The following is a 14,445-nucleotide window of genomic DNA, read 5'->3' on the forward strand; positions in this document are numbered from 1 at the left end:
TATCTGAACTTTTCCAAGCACTTTCCAGGCTTCAATGATTTAGCTCTATCTGCTTTTCCCTGGGGGAAAAGGATCAGCCCAGTCCAATGAGTCTTGGAGGCATTCTCTACTCCCATCAAGAAAGGACCAGAGGCCGTGTTAGGTCCATAGGACAAAACTGTTTAATCTTCAGCACCTCTGCTAGGAGGGCCATAAATTTAGCACTTTTTTCACCAGGCTCGCATGATCTTCTCCATTGACTTCTGATGTTCCCCTACATCCTTACGAGTTGCAGCAGGTTCTAGGACTTGTTTAGGGAGGGAGGGAGAATGATCCATGGCTTAGTCTGCCAGAGATGAGAGATGGGATCCTAGGGAAGAAACTACAAATTCATCATGTAAATAATAACGTGATATATAAACACAGTCAGTTACTTTGATGGGGAAGAAATCTGTTACAACACAAGTATCACGTTAGGGTTTCTGCTTGAAGTGCTATAGCACTAGCATGGCTCCTTATTCACCTCGGGCCTGATCAAAAGTACAACAGTACTGATTGAAATGCTGTACTGACTTTGCTGGGTTTTGGACCAGGCTTCTAACGCCTGAGGCAGAACAGTGCTCACACAGACATTTTTTTGTTCTATGTGAGCCTTTGAAGGCAACACTTCAGTGTTGCTGGAATGTGCTGTTTATATTTTTCTTCCCCTGTTTTTATTGGCTTGTGCTGTTTATTCCCATCCAAGATCAATCATGTCTAGACTGTAAAGGATTTGATTAGATATGAATTTCAGTGGCTGATACTGATGGCCATTTCTAAATGATTTTGACTACTACTACTATTCAGTTTGTTATTATTTACATTTTTTAAATAATGGGACATAGGTCTATATAGATAGAATTTTCAAGGGGACTTCTGGGAGCAGGGCACCCTAAATTTGGTTGGAATTCGACTACGTATAAATCCTGTTTTAAATCCCAGCCAACGATATCAGCAAATATAGGCTGGAATTATCACAGGGAGCTAGGTCCCTTTATTTAAAAGCACATAAGTACCTAAAGAAGCAGATAGGTGCCTGGTGGGATTTTCAGAAGTGCTTAGACACCTAAGTCCCAAATGAAATGAAAAGGAATTGGAATCCTAATTACCTGAGGGCTTATCTACTCATAAAGTCCTGAAAATGTAACTCTACCAAGATAGGTAAAGTGAAACAGTCTTCCAATGTGGGCACAAAAATACTAGTATAATGGAGATTTATACTACTGCTATAGCTAATTCTATACTGAAGAGAATTACCTTATCCCAAAAGGGATTGTGCCATTAAAGCTCTATCAGTAATACCCAAGTGAAACAGTTATGCTGGTACAAAAGCTGTATTAGACCACTCCTTAGACTGCTTTGAAAATGGATGACTGATATTGTATGGAGAAAATAAACTATATGACTTTGTCCTTTCTCTCTCCTCAATGATCTATATGTTAAAAACCTGACTACACAATAGTACAGACAACAGTTATAGGAAAAATACAAATTGTCTCATGTTCTTCAGACCTTCCTTATGGATATACAGCATATAATGCAAAAGGGGTCTGACTCCTTGACCTCCGGATAGTACTATAATAACTGGCAAAGCCATTCCCTTGTGGTGTTTTGGTTCTCAACCTTTTCTCTGCCTTTTGACTGTTAATTCTAGACATTTTTCTCTGCATTCATTTTCATGGAGGCAGAAACTGCTTATTGCCAATTTGTCCTGTTTAAAATCAATTCCTCCCAAGCTTAATGATGTGTAGCCTGTCTAATATAGAGACCCAGTGATAACCTCTGCTATAACCCATGAAGGGGGCTGATCTTACATTCCTTGTACTCTCTAGAGTTCCCATTAAACAACCAAACCAAAAATAATTGCAGACACAAGACAAGAGCAAGCAACAATATGCCTTCTCAAATCATATAGCTTCTGGCTCACCCAGAGTAAAATTCACTCCCTGTGCAATGGGATAGCCCAATGTCTCTTAATCATTTAAGACCCACTCCTCAGTATAGAGCCAAAGAAGGAAATAAATGGTGGTTTTAAGTACGCCCAGGCAGTAGGCAGAGTCAAACAATGCCCTGTGTTGTAGCTCATCATTCTCTGTATATTCAAGGCACACTGACCCCATAAACCACTTCTTGGATGCAGGTACCTATAAGCATCTTTTGAGACGTTTACATTAAAGCCAGTCTGACTCCAGGATCACCTTCCCCACCATATTACTTGTTTTTCCTGACATAACATGCAGTAAAGTGAATTTGCAATAAAAAGGAAACAAAACATGAAAGAAGCATACTATTTGCAGTATCTTCCCCGCTTCCTGGGTGGGACAATGGCAGATCACAAGCCCTAGCTCCCCTCTTGAGCAAGTCCAGCAAGGAGTGGATAATCCAAGTTTTGCTGGCAAGATACATGTGGATTGTAGGTTGGTGATCAGTGTTGGTTGCTCTAATACAATCTTTTTCCATAGCTATAAGAACCCAGCTCATCCCACAGTTACTGAATTTATGATGGTTAACTTTGGCTCCGTTTGCTTTGTGCTTCCTTGTATACAAATATGCTGACTCAATGGATGGGTGAATAGTCAGAGTTTGTACTAGCAGAGTTTTCTTCTAGCCAGAGGAGGTTGGATTGTTGCTGCCCTTTCATACTTGGTGATCTGTGTTCAGCTGCGGAGAGCAGAGGAGGGAGGCCATTTACACCAAGGGGCTCTGCCTCTGCACTTCTGCAGTATAAGCTAGATGGAAATGTGCCACCAACAACTCCCCCATCCACTGAACCCTCCCTCTCTCTGAGTCCTGAGAGAGAGTTCTCACAAGGGACACCGTCAACATTAACACTTGTGTGAATTTGCCCTGTGGGATGGAGAGCGGGCAAGGTATATCTATGGTGCAAGCAGTTCACTAGTCAGTTTGCTCCCCCTCTCTTTGTAGGGGAGCCTGAAAGGTAAAATTCTTTATTTTATATTTAATTAGAACTGACTACATAGTTTTATTTTAGCAACTAAAAATCAGCAGGTAGACCAAGACTTAAGCCCCTTGTTTAACTAGAGACCAGAGCAAGTCTGCTTGGAAACTCTCTCTCACATTCCTTCACTGGAAGGTTGCTGAGAGGAAAAGGGAACCCTTCAGATCAAGGAACAGCAAACAGGCCAACTACAGAGGAGTTTGCTAGGGAAGGTCTGCTTGGAAAGAAATCCAAGAAATGAGAGGCAGCAGATTAGAAGACCCAGAGACATGGCTGGATGACGTCGCAATCCCAGAGCCGCTGCCACTTTCAGCTCTTCCTTTGCTTCCACCTGTGAGGTGTCCACCCAGGTCCTGGTTTGGTGCTGTGTAGACTGCAGCTTGCAGATTCCTTCCAATCTCAGCCAGACTGGGGAGCGCCTGCAGTGTGAATGGTGCAATCTGGTGGTGTCCCTCATGGATAAGGCAACAGGAAGAGGTAGGAAGGCTCTGAAGCATCATCCGCCATGTGGACTCCATCAGTTCCATGCTGGAGGAAACCTCTAGGACTGTGGAGGAAGGACTTCCAGAGGTGGTGCTAGGAAAGGAAGAGGACATGGAGTCCCAGGAAGTTGGAAGCTTGTATCTTCTGGCAGCAAGAAGTTGTCATCCCCACATGAAGCGGTTTGCCTGGAGAACAGATGTGGAGCAATAGAGGAGGAGGAGCACATTGCATTGGTGGAAGAGTCCAAGCCAGGAAACCCCAAGGTAGGGAGGACTGAGCAGGGGCAACGCATAGGGGGTGCATGTGGCTGCACGTGCACCCCCTGAGCGTGGCGGTGCACCCTGTACAAAAAGGCACCGCTGACAGGATGCACTGATTTCATAGAATCATAGAAAATTAGGGTTGGAAGGGACCCCAGGAGGTAAAATCAGTGGAATTTTACAATGATAGTTCAAAATCTTTAAGTTTAACAATGTACTCTGAACTTATTGGAGCCTTACTATTTCCAAGCATTTTTATGAGCATCCTAAATGGAGTTTATTTACTGCTAAATGCTATAGGAATGGGCCAGACAAAAAAAAAAAACCTTTGATAGAGCACTAAGAAATATTTTCTAATACATAGTGATAAAATGCTGTGGAATATATTTCATTCCATAATGAATATACCTTATAGAGTTATGAAATGCTGTATTAGCTATACTGCTACACAGTACTGTGAAACCTAGAGCCTCAAGTAGGACATTGATCAAACCTTAAGACACAGTAATTTAAATAGCACTTACTTGTTAGAAGACACAAGAAACTCGTTTTCATTATACAGTGTTATTATTTGAACCTGGTGAGCCAATAGGGGTGGGGCAGGCAGCATGTGTTCCCTTTAATGAGCACATGGATGGTGGGTCATCAAGAAAAACCTGGATTAAACAGTAGAAAGAGCAAAGAGGGTTTGTGAGCAGTGGAAAGAGAACTTTTAACTCCCAGTCCAGTCATCAGGTTGAGAAGGCAGGGGGAGGAGGGAAGTTGTGGGTGTCAGCTGGGGAAGGAAAGGCTGGTCTGTGGTGACAGAAGTGAAAAATCTCACAAGAACGAACTGTTGTAGAACTAGCTCCTGCTCCCGGCCACTATAACACATCTGCCCACGATGATGGTGTGGAGGAGGCTCCAAAAGAAACCATATGTTGGATAAATATTGTAGTGTTTCCTTCTACTTGCTTGTAATAAATAGTACTGACACACAATAGGTTTGACTTATCAGGAGAGATCCCCTCTGCTGGACTGTCTGGGCCAGGCATCCAGGCCAGCCTTCTCTCAGTCTGCCGGCATTGGGAAGAGATCCCAGCTGACCGGCAAGAAGACCTCTTCTCATCCAAATTCTTACCAGCCCCAAGCAACTCAGTGCTGTCTGCCATAAATATAGCCCAGTAATGGCTTCCTAGGACTAATTCCTGTCCTGCTCATTCTAATATGGACAGATGATGTGAGCAGTACTGCTGCAGGTTTTGTGTTTCACTGGAGCCACTGTCCTGGGTGTCACCTCACCCCAGTCTCCTATGAGCAGTAACTTTGTCTAAGTAAACAATGGCTTTTACTCTCTCTTGGCTTTCCTATACCTTTGCCTTTCCCAAGAGGTGAGGAAATCCAGGATACCTTGTAACAGAGGGTTTCACCCCTGTTACTGGGGGTAAACCATGGGAAAGAGCTGCAGAGCTAAGTCCCTTTGAGGTGAGGCCCTTTAGAGACAGAAAGGATGAAGAGATGAAGCTAGGAATAAGCTGCAGACCCATCCCTCCTGGAGGCTGCATACTGGTAAAGAGGACTCCCTGTGCACGCTTGACTGGGCAGGGTCAGGTGACCAGCAGAGGGCAAGGGCCCAGAGAGAATAAAAGCTGGTCCCTGGCTTCCAACTGGGGGGAGAGGAAAGGCTTAGCTGACCTGGGAGAGCAGGTCAGCCAAGGAGGGGATGAAATTTTTTATGTTTTGGACTTTGCTGGCAGCCCAGAGTGGTAGGACAGTGTGTTAAAAATCTCTGTTGATAACAACTGGTGGAATCTGTGGCTACGAGGGGAGATGTGGAGGCTGTATAGCAGAGTGCTGGTGTGAGACTGTAGTAATTGACCCTAAAAAGGGTGGTGAGTACCTGCTTTGGGACCTAGGATCTGCCCAGGTAATGGTAAGGAGCCTGCAGACCTAGCCCAGAGGGTAAGCTGTCAGCTAATGGAGCTAAGGGCCCTGGGTTTGAGACTCTGTTGAGATAGAACTAGGACTATTAGCTAGGCAAGAAGAGACCTTATGGATAGAAAGGCTGAGGCCCTGGAAGTGTTTAGTGGAGATATAGATAAGGAAAAGGCAGTATGCACCTGGCTCTCAGTCTATGCTATCACCTCATCTCTGGGAAAAGGCAACCTTTCCAAGTTATTTAATGAAAGGCATGGCAGGATAGTGAGATAGGGGAATTCTGGAGCCACTGGCAGACTGAAGCCCAGACCTACCCACCAATGGTGCCCTGTTATGTACTGCATAGCTCCAGGAAGGTGGATGAGACAAAGTATAGTGTAGTAATAGTAGCTATAATAATATAATGCCAATTCCAGATGCATTTGGCTGCAGAGGCCCCCGTCGTGATGGCATACCAGCATTTAAACCAGGAATGGCTGCTAATCAACTTGGCTCCAAGTCAGAATAGTGCACAGACCCACTAAATCATTCAGTGCACATATGAGGCAAAGTGGCTAGGGATTGCACTTGGGAATCCAACAAGCCAGTACAGTATGAATGCACATACAGAAACTTTTTGTCTGCACTAACATAATGTATGTGCAGGGGTGCGTTCAAACAAGAATAGAGGCCAGGTGTTACCTTGCCAATTAATAAGAATCTTGTGATGTGAACGGCAGGCCAACTTACTGAGCACATGCTAAGCTTAGTGTGAACTGCATCATGGTGTGGGGACAAATTTTGTCACAGATGAGCAACAATGTTACACTTTGATCTAAAAGTGTTCCTGTCAGCTGCTGGTGGGAACTGAGAAAGCTAGGCAAGAAATAGCACAAAACAGAAGTAGTTGATGTTATGTCATGCTCAGTTTGCTCTAGAGGTGTAGTCATTTGTCATTCTTGCTCCCCCCCTACACACAGAGCAGGTAGAGTGCCACCAAACTTATGATACCCACCTGACAGGGGCAAACAGCTCCAGACAAATATAAAGTAATTGCTTCTAGGAAATGTAGAGAGAAATCCTCTCAGTCTTTATTTCAGGTTAGTGATTCAACATGTAATTGAATCCAAGAGGTATGCAGGGAGGAGGGGAGGATTTGGTCACTTCTTAGTCCACTAACCAAATGCCCAAGAGAAGGCTTTGGCAAAACACCTGGGCTAAAAACAGACAGCTGGCTTGATTCTGACTGTAGTGTTTTATCTTGCAGCAAACCTCAGACCTTTTAGATGGACCAGCCCTTTGTACCTGTGAATTATGCAAATTCATACTTTGCCTGGGAATAATCATGGCTAATTCCAGTTAATTGCCATTTAAGCCTTATGTGTAGGTGACTGCATCTATTTTGATATGAACCATATCCCCGACCAATCAAAGCCACATTAAACCAGTTGTCTCTCTTTAGCCCTGAGCTATACTGCCACCATAGGGCATGAGCTATGTGTGCACAGGCTATGGATTTAGTGTGATTGGGGGAGACTTCCCTGTGTTGTCCAACTCCATTTCCAGTAGTGGAGAAAGGCAGGCTTGTTTGCCTTCTCTGCTTTTTTGCCTCCTTGCTGAGTAAAAACAGTAGACTTGCACTTGGCACAGGTCACTAATGGAGAGGGTCACTAAACTTTTGAGGATCAACCATTCACAAAGAACTTAGTGAATAAAGGAAAAGCTGTTGCTCAGGGTAAATTGGTCTTTCAAGTCTGAAATCCAGGGAAAGGTAATTAAGCATCAGATCACCTGATGGAGGAATGCTATCACCTGATGGGGCTGATGAGAAGGCATATTGGGAGAACACCCTGCCTGGCACAGGGGATTGACTGAGGTTACAAGAGAAAGTGGCTTTTTTTTTTTAAAGCTATTGTAGAAGAAGCTTAGGATGGGAGAGTACTGGCACAGGGCTTTTTGCATTGCCTGTAGGTGGTTTCTCTGAAGTATAGTCCTGGACTTCTTGGAGAACTCAAGCTTGTGCTCAGAGAATGGTCTATAGTGATGAGGAAAATGAGTGTTTGTATTGTTTTTGTTTTGATCTTAATGTTTCTTGAGTGAGTCTGGGTCACCCTTACAAAACTTGTGTTTGCTATAGGGCACAGCTGCTGTGTGTCCTTGAAGAGAAAATCTGTAAACTGGGAGTACCAGCAAGGATAGAGCTCTAGGACAAGGTGTCCTGAGTCTAGTGGAGAGACAAGGAGTTGGCATTGATCCTGGGGCAGCTGGGTTGTGGGGTCCCATTATGTGAAGAAGTGTCTGGCAGAGAGGTTATACCTGGGAAGTGGCCAAGGAAAGAGCTAGTGGTGCCTAGCAGGACTAATGGAAGCTGAGAGTGCATGGACCTAGTGCATGAACCCCAAACAGAGCAGCCTGCTAAGTGCCCAGAAGGAGAGAGGTTTGCTGGGCCAGCCCTAATGAATGCTCATTAACCACATGTGCAGCTAAAGCAATGGCTTAAGTTCCATGGAGCCTCTCCCCTCCCAGAATCAACTAGCAATTTTCCTCCTGTATCATACTCTGAAGTACTAGCACTGAATAAGAAGCAATGACCAATAATGCCCAAAAGACATTTCTGTCTATGGTAAGAAGGTGGTATCTATATAAATGAATGATGCATTGTGATCTGGTTAGCATTTTGCACAGGGGTAAATTATTTTTATGTGGTGCAATGCAGTGAGGTGTCTGGACCTGAGATTAAGCAAAATGCCACTTGAAGGGAGCTGTTTCCTTTTCAGAACCAGGAGCAAACTCCTTTACAGTAATAATTTCACAAATCTCAATTGCACTAGTAACAGCTAATTGATGTACTTCTGCTTTGCTTTAAAACCTTTGCTGAAATAAACCCAACTAGTAGAAGATATTTGGACGAGGATCTCTGGTATTGTCAGACACATTCTTACACCAGAAGGCTATAGTTCATGGGCCAAATCCTCAGGAGATGTAAATTAATGTAGTGCTGCTGAAATTAAAAGGTGTATTTCTATCTGATCTGCACTGCTTCTATCACTGTGACAGCTGACTGCCTCTCTAATATAAGCTTCTCAACCAATTGCCCCCAGCAGGATGAAATTCATAAAGTGCTGTCTCTCAACAAATGTTGTATGACATGAGCTATAAATTGCTGCTGGTCAGGAACAATTAGGTATGGCAGTGATTCTTGCACCTGTGTTGGTGTTCTACCTCACATTGAGATGCATGGAATCCTAGAAATGCAGGGCTGGAAGGGATCTCAGGAAGTCTAGTCTAACCCCTAATCAAGGCAGGAGTAGCCATAGCTGAACTATGGGTACTCTCAGGCAGGTGTGTTATGGATAGTAACAAGAAGTTTTCTCAGGGCAAAGCTCAAAGTCAGCCAGTCTAGCCTGTAGGATCTGCAGGGAATGTGCTGGAGAAAGGAGCTCACTTGGATATGCCTGATCTGCCTTGGGAATCAAATGGAAAGTTCTAAGTGGATCCTCATTTGCAGTGATGTCAAGGTTTGTAACCTTCAGTTGGTACAAGAGGAGTTTATTGGAGTACCAATCACTCCTTTAAGTACACCCAGTATAGGAGGCTTCCCAATTGGCATCAGCTAGTCTTATATTAATCCTGTTCCTAGCCAATAGTGAAGATCAGGAGTGTGACTTGCATGCATGGGTCTCCCCTTCCCACTGTGACTCATGGGAAGCAGGACCTTCAAGTTACTCTCACGTACACTGGAGGGGGGACAAACAAGTCCATGCTTTGGAGCTGGGGAATAGAGGGCAGGGGCTCTGGAACTGTAGCAGTCTGTAAGGTTCCCAGGAAATTCAGGAACCTCTGTAAAGGACTCTTAATAACAAACCCTCCACAGTGCACAATGCCTCTGTTTAATATTGATACCCCAGTGAGACACCAGGGCCTTGAAGAATGCTGCTGTGCTGTGTCAAAAGGGACCCGAACAAGACTTGATGGCCTTGGGAAGTGCCTCCCAGTGCTATATTCCTCATGGAAAACAAAAGGTTAATGATAATGCTGCCTTGTATTTTCCTACCTCCCTTGATCTGCAAAAGCTCAGTCAATTACTGAAGTGCAGGTAGTGGCTCATACAACTTTGTTTTGCACTTAAAGCCATGGTTCTTCTCTATCATCTGCCACTGAAATGCAGCCATCTCTGGGCTGGAATGCTGTAATAGTTCAGTGGGGTACAGACCTAAAAGCCTCGGAGCTGTCCATGCAAAAAACCTCTTTTGCACCATATCCCATCTGCCCCCATTTCTGTCCCACCCAAGGTATTGATGGGTCCATTGCTTTAGTTGTGGCTCTGATTAGGCTCCTGCGTGATTTCAAAATTAATCGGTCTGTTCCAGCCATTCTGAAACTGATCTCTGCCTTGCCTCATCTGGGTCCAATTGGCCCCTCGTGGAAATAATATACTGGCTAACTCACATTAGATAGTTGCAGAGTCAAATTTAAAACATCAAGAAGTCCTAAAGGAGAGGAAGCTTCAGCTAGAACAGAATCTATTTAATCCACTCATTCTTGCTGTCGGCTCTAATTTTTTCCAGGGTGAACTTGAAAATGGGAGACATGTGGACCATAGATGCTGATCTTCATTTAGTTTTAACAGGTGAGTAGCCACTAGACTTTCCTATGAATTCTGCTGTCTCAACGTAGCCTACAGTGAGCTGGAGAATTTTTTATTCCTGGATAAATGAGATGTTTTAATGTCAGCTACTGAATTCTTGTGTAGTCTAGCATTTACTCCCTGGTGAGGTGGTGATTGTGTGTCTGTGCTGGGGAGGGTTTGGACTGATTAGATTTCCATGTGGGTTGCTCAAGGCAGCCCCTCGCACACATTTCTCTTTTTAAAGAGAAGCTAGTGCTCTTAAAAGTGCCAGATTGACAGCCTCAGGGACAGAAATCCTCTAGGCAGATGGTACATGCCAGGAGGCAGCAAGGACCTACAAAAAGGACTCAGCCTAGGCTGACCATATGGAAATGTAGGACACCTTCTTCCCCACACACATTTCCCCACAAGTTGGTGGGGGCAGGGCTACATGCTTGCTTGCTTGCAAAGTGCTGTGCTGCTGCAACTCACGGCCAGACTGTGCCCCACACTCCTGTCTTTGGCATGCCCTTTATCATTCCCAGCAGCAGGCCAGGACCAGCCTCTGAAATCCAGGACTGTCCCAGCTAAACTGGAACATGGTAACCCTAACTCAGCCCAGCATCCTGTGTTCTACTCCAAGCTTCACCAGTGACATGCTAGGAGACCTTGGGTGAGCATCTTTATCTTCCCATCTTTTACTTGTCCTTTATATATGCAACTTCTTTGGGATGGGGACAGTCTTTTGCTATATGTTTGTACAGCCCCTAGTACGGTGTCACCCTCATCTTAAAGAGGACTCTTCAGTGCTACTGTAATGTGTAGCAATGCAATGCACACACTTGACCTTCTTTAAGTGATTTATATAGAGATCCACTCCAAGGATGAGACTGCAGTTCAGTTTCTCTGGTTTACCCAGCAATCCTTGTCCTCTCTGCCAGGCCTCTAGGATTTGATTTAGTGTAAGACCTGGTGCCTGCTTCCAGCCCCTGGAGCAATCCAGGAAAATATCTAATGGAAAGCATCTCATCTTGCTGGAGGAAGGCGAAATGACCTAGGACTTGAGCTTTTCCTTTAGGGCTATGTAATACGTATGAATCAGCAAACGGGATTACCATGAGGCCCCTGGTCCCTGGCCTGATTCCAAGCCTAGTGCCATTGTCTTGCATAACATATTGGTTCCCCTTTCTAAGGCAGCAAAGGAGGGTGGTGGAAACTCAGCCCCATGAGAGCACAAACAAAGCCAGCAACAACTTTTGCAAGCAACATGCATTGGAGGTGATACCTGGACAGAAGCGAGGGCTGGCAGGGGTCAGATCCTCCATGTAGAACAAGTTTTGGCAACAGACCTGTGACTATGCCACGCTCTATTGCCCTCAACTGATTGAGATGGGCTCCTGTCCTCCACCTCTTTAGCTCTGGCTTGGCATGACAAGGGATGTCACTATGTTGGTATGCGAGTCCCAGGACTGAGCTGCCATTTCCCTTTGCCCCTGTATTTATTTATCCCTTCCAACAATGGCAACACTGGGGGCAGGTCTGATGGATTCCCTTGCTTCTCAGCAAGCAAATTAGTTTTTAGCTTGGCTCACTATGCTATGTGCCAAGGCAAGTGAAACAACCTGTCCCATGTAACCAAGCCTGGAGCTAATGGAGAAGCAAACAGATAACACAGCTAGCCTGTTTCTGTCTCGGTGCCATGCTCAGAGGCTCTCACTGCTGCCCGCATTTCCATTCCTTCCCAAAGAAGATGCATTTCCACTTCTCCCAATCTCTTCCGGAAAGCGATTGCGACAGCAGGATAATGGGCTTCAATTTGCAATTGGGCACACTGCACCTGTGCTGTGTATTGGAGGTGGGAGGGGGTTCTCTAAGGCTAACTCAATAGTCTCCTTATGCATGGGTGAGCCTGACCCTAGGGCAATGAGGCAGTTAGCATTCCCTGTGCTTAATCCAGCCATTAGGATGTGCCAGGAATGTAGCAAAGCGGTGCACTGATTGGGACAGACTGCAACCCTTTTACACTTCCATTGCTGTAGAGCAGGATTTACCTCCAGCTAGCAGCAGGGTTTGCTAGTTAAGGGGTTCATTGGCTAGCAGTCTGTCTGGCTAACCTCGGAGATGCGATGCAGGGATGAGGTTTTATTTTCCCTATGTGGCCATATGGGGAGTGTATAGGACTTAACTGTGGAAATTGATGGGTTATAATCCACCAGAGACTGAAATGGGTAAGTCTCTTCATCCCACTGTGCTTCAGTTACAAATCTTTCCTCTGCTTTTTTAGAAATGAATGAGGAATGCAAGACCATATATTTATAGCAGAAATTCAGTTAATAAAATTAACATGGTTCTTGCATGACACTTTAACCCACAGCTCTCGAATTACTGTGTAAAGGATTATCATTATCCCCATTTTACTGGAGGAGAAACTGAGTCACAGAGGTAGCAAGTGATTTGGGTAAAGCCAAACTTCAGGTTAATGGGCAAGCTGGGTAGAATGAAGGCCTTCTAACTCAGTCCACAGAGCAATGCTGTCTTTCCAGGGAAAATAAACCTGATCAGTAACTTATTGAAAAGCAAAGATTGGCCACTTTAGATGTTGAATAGATATAGCTGTTTTTAAGTGGCTTGGGCTAAGGCAAATCTAGGCAGTCTGGCATCTCAAGAGAGAAGAGTTTAAATTTAGTATTCTCCAAGAGGTGTTTAACATTCACAGCAAATACACCCTGTGCTGGGCTTACTGTGCTTTGTGCAGATTTAGTATAACCAGGAGTTTATGGCAAGCAACAAAGCCAGGTTTCAGCAAATGGAGAATCATAACACTGCTTTGTAATAAAGTCCTTCTGGGGTTTTTGGGGGGGGGGTTTCAACCTCGCTTCCTAAAGGACAAGGCCATGTGGCATCTACTGTAAACCCAGACATTTAATGGGGAACGTGATTCCATCAAGTTTCTTGTCTTTCATGGGCAAGATCTAAAATCAACAGCAGCTATAACAAAAGCAATTAAACTGGTCCCACTAGAGAGACTGCAATAAAAACCAATTAAATGCCTGCTTTTGCTGTGTGTGAGCACTAGAGGGAGGAACAACATGCTATTGCTCTGACACCTTGCACCTTCAATACAGGCAGCTCAGCCCTCCTGCAGCTGAGGGGGGAGAAGACTGCTAGTGTCCTTGTAGAGTTTGGGGCACATGGAAAACAAGATGGTGGGTGCCTCAGTACCTATGTGAGTTTGCTGCTTAGCACTTGGGGAGGTGATCTGGCATCAGAGCATCTGGTCCTGACACTGCCACATACTGTGATGCAGTTACCAAGCCATTTTCCTCTTGTATCCAGTCCACTGTAAAAGCAAAGAGCTAAGCTTCAGGGAAGACACATGTGCTGGGGCACAAACCAGCCCCTTAAGATCAATGGGAGACTTTCCATGCAGTTCAATAAATCAATATTGGTAACGTGCTTTGAGATCATCAGGCAAACAATGTCAGGATTTATTTAAAATGTCTTTGCATTCCCATTCCCCTCCTTGGCAAAGTATCCAAGAAATGCAGGCGAACTGGCCAAAACTGCTGGCCAAATGAATACCCATCCAAGCTCTGGGACAGACTGAGTTTTTTTTTTCTCCCCCCATCAAACCCACTCTGAAAATGCATAAGAAAACTGCCAGGTGAGATTAGGGAGGAGAGAAGACCAAAGCCATCTGATGGGGAGGGAAGAAGGAAAGACATGCACAGCTGGTGAGGGCTAATGAAGCGCATGCCCATAAATATTTATTGTCTTCTCTGTCTGCTGCTTGCTGCAACTTCCAAGGAGATTTGGTTTCTTGACACACAAAAGTATGAGCTGGGCAGGCCCTCAGATGGGGTAGGGGGGCTGGTTTGTGTGCATGCCTGTGGACACATTCAAATACATACCTATATTTGTGTGCACATATTGTGTTCAGTCCCTTTCCTCACCTGACTTGGACCTGGAGATATTTGTTTTTTTAACAGTGAAGTCTGGGACAGGGGTATTACATATAACTGTACATAATACAGTATTGGGGGATAGTAGAGAGCACCCCTCTTGCTCTATACTTTTAGTCATCCTGTCCTGCATGAATCTGCTAGGCTTCAAAGATGAGAAGATGGAGATGGTCCTGTCAAGTGGGAAAATGAATAAATATTTTAAAATGTAATTGGAGTCATGAGGGAAATGTGACAGGATTTAAATGATGACATAAC

General features: G+C 44.7%; 1 long non-coding RNA gene across 1 annotated transcript; it reads left to right on the forward strand.

The window, feature by feature from the left end:
- The first annotated feature begins 8,059 nt into the window (after window positions 1-8,059).
- On the forward strand, window positions 8,060-10,845 carry LOC102381081. The gene is made up of 3 exons (XR_324693.1): window positions 8,060-8,239; window positions 10,185-10,246; window positions 10,771-10,845. It is a non-coding gene; the product is annotated as an uncharacterized LOC102381081 (long non-coding RNA).
- Window positions 10,846-14,445: the final 3,600 nt, after the last annotated feature.

Source organism: Alligator sinensis, unplaced genomic scaffold (genome assembly GCF_000455745.1).
Source record: "Alligator sinensis unplaced genomic scaffold, ASM45574v1 scaffold323_1, whole genome shotgun sequence".
In the NCBI taxonomy this organism is placed as follows: Eukaryota; Metazoa; Chordata; order Crocodylia; family Alligatoridae; genus Alligator; species Alligator sinensis.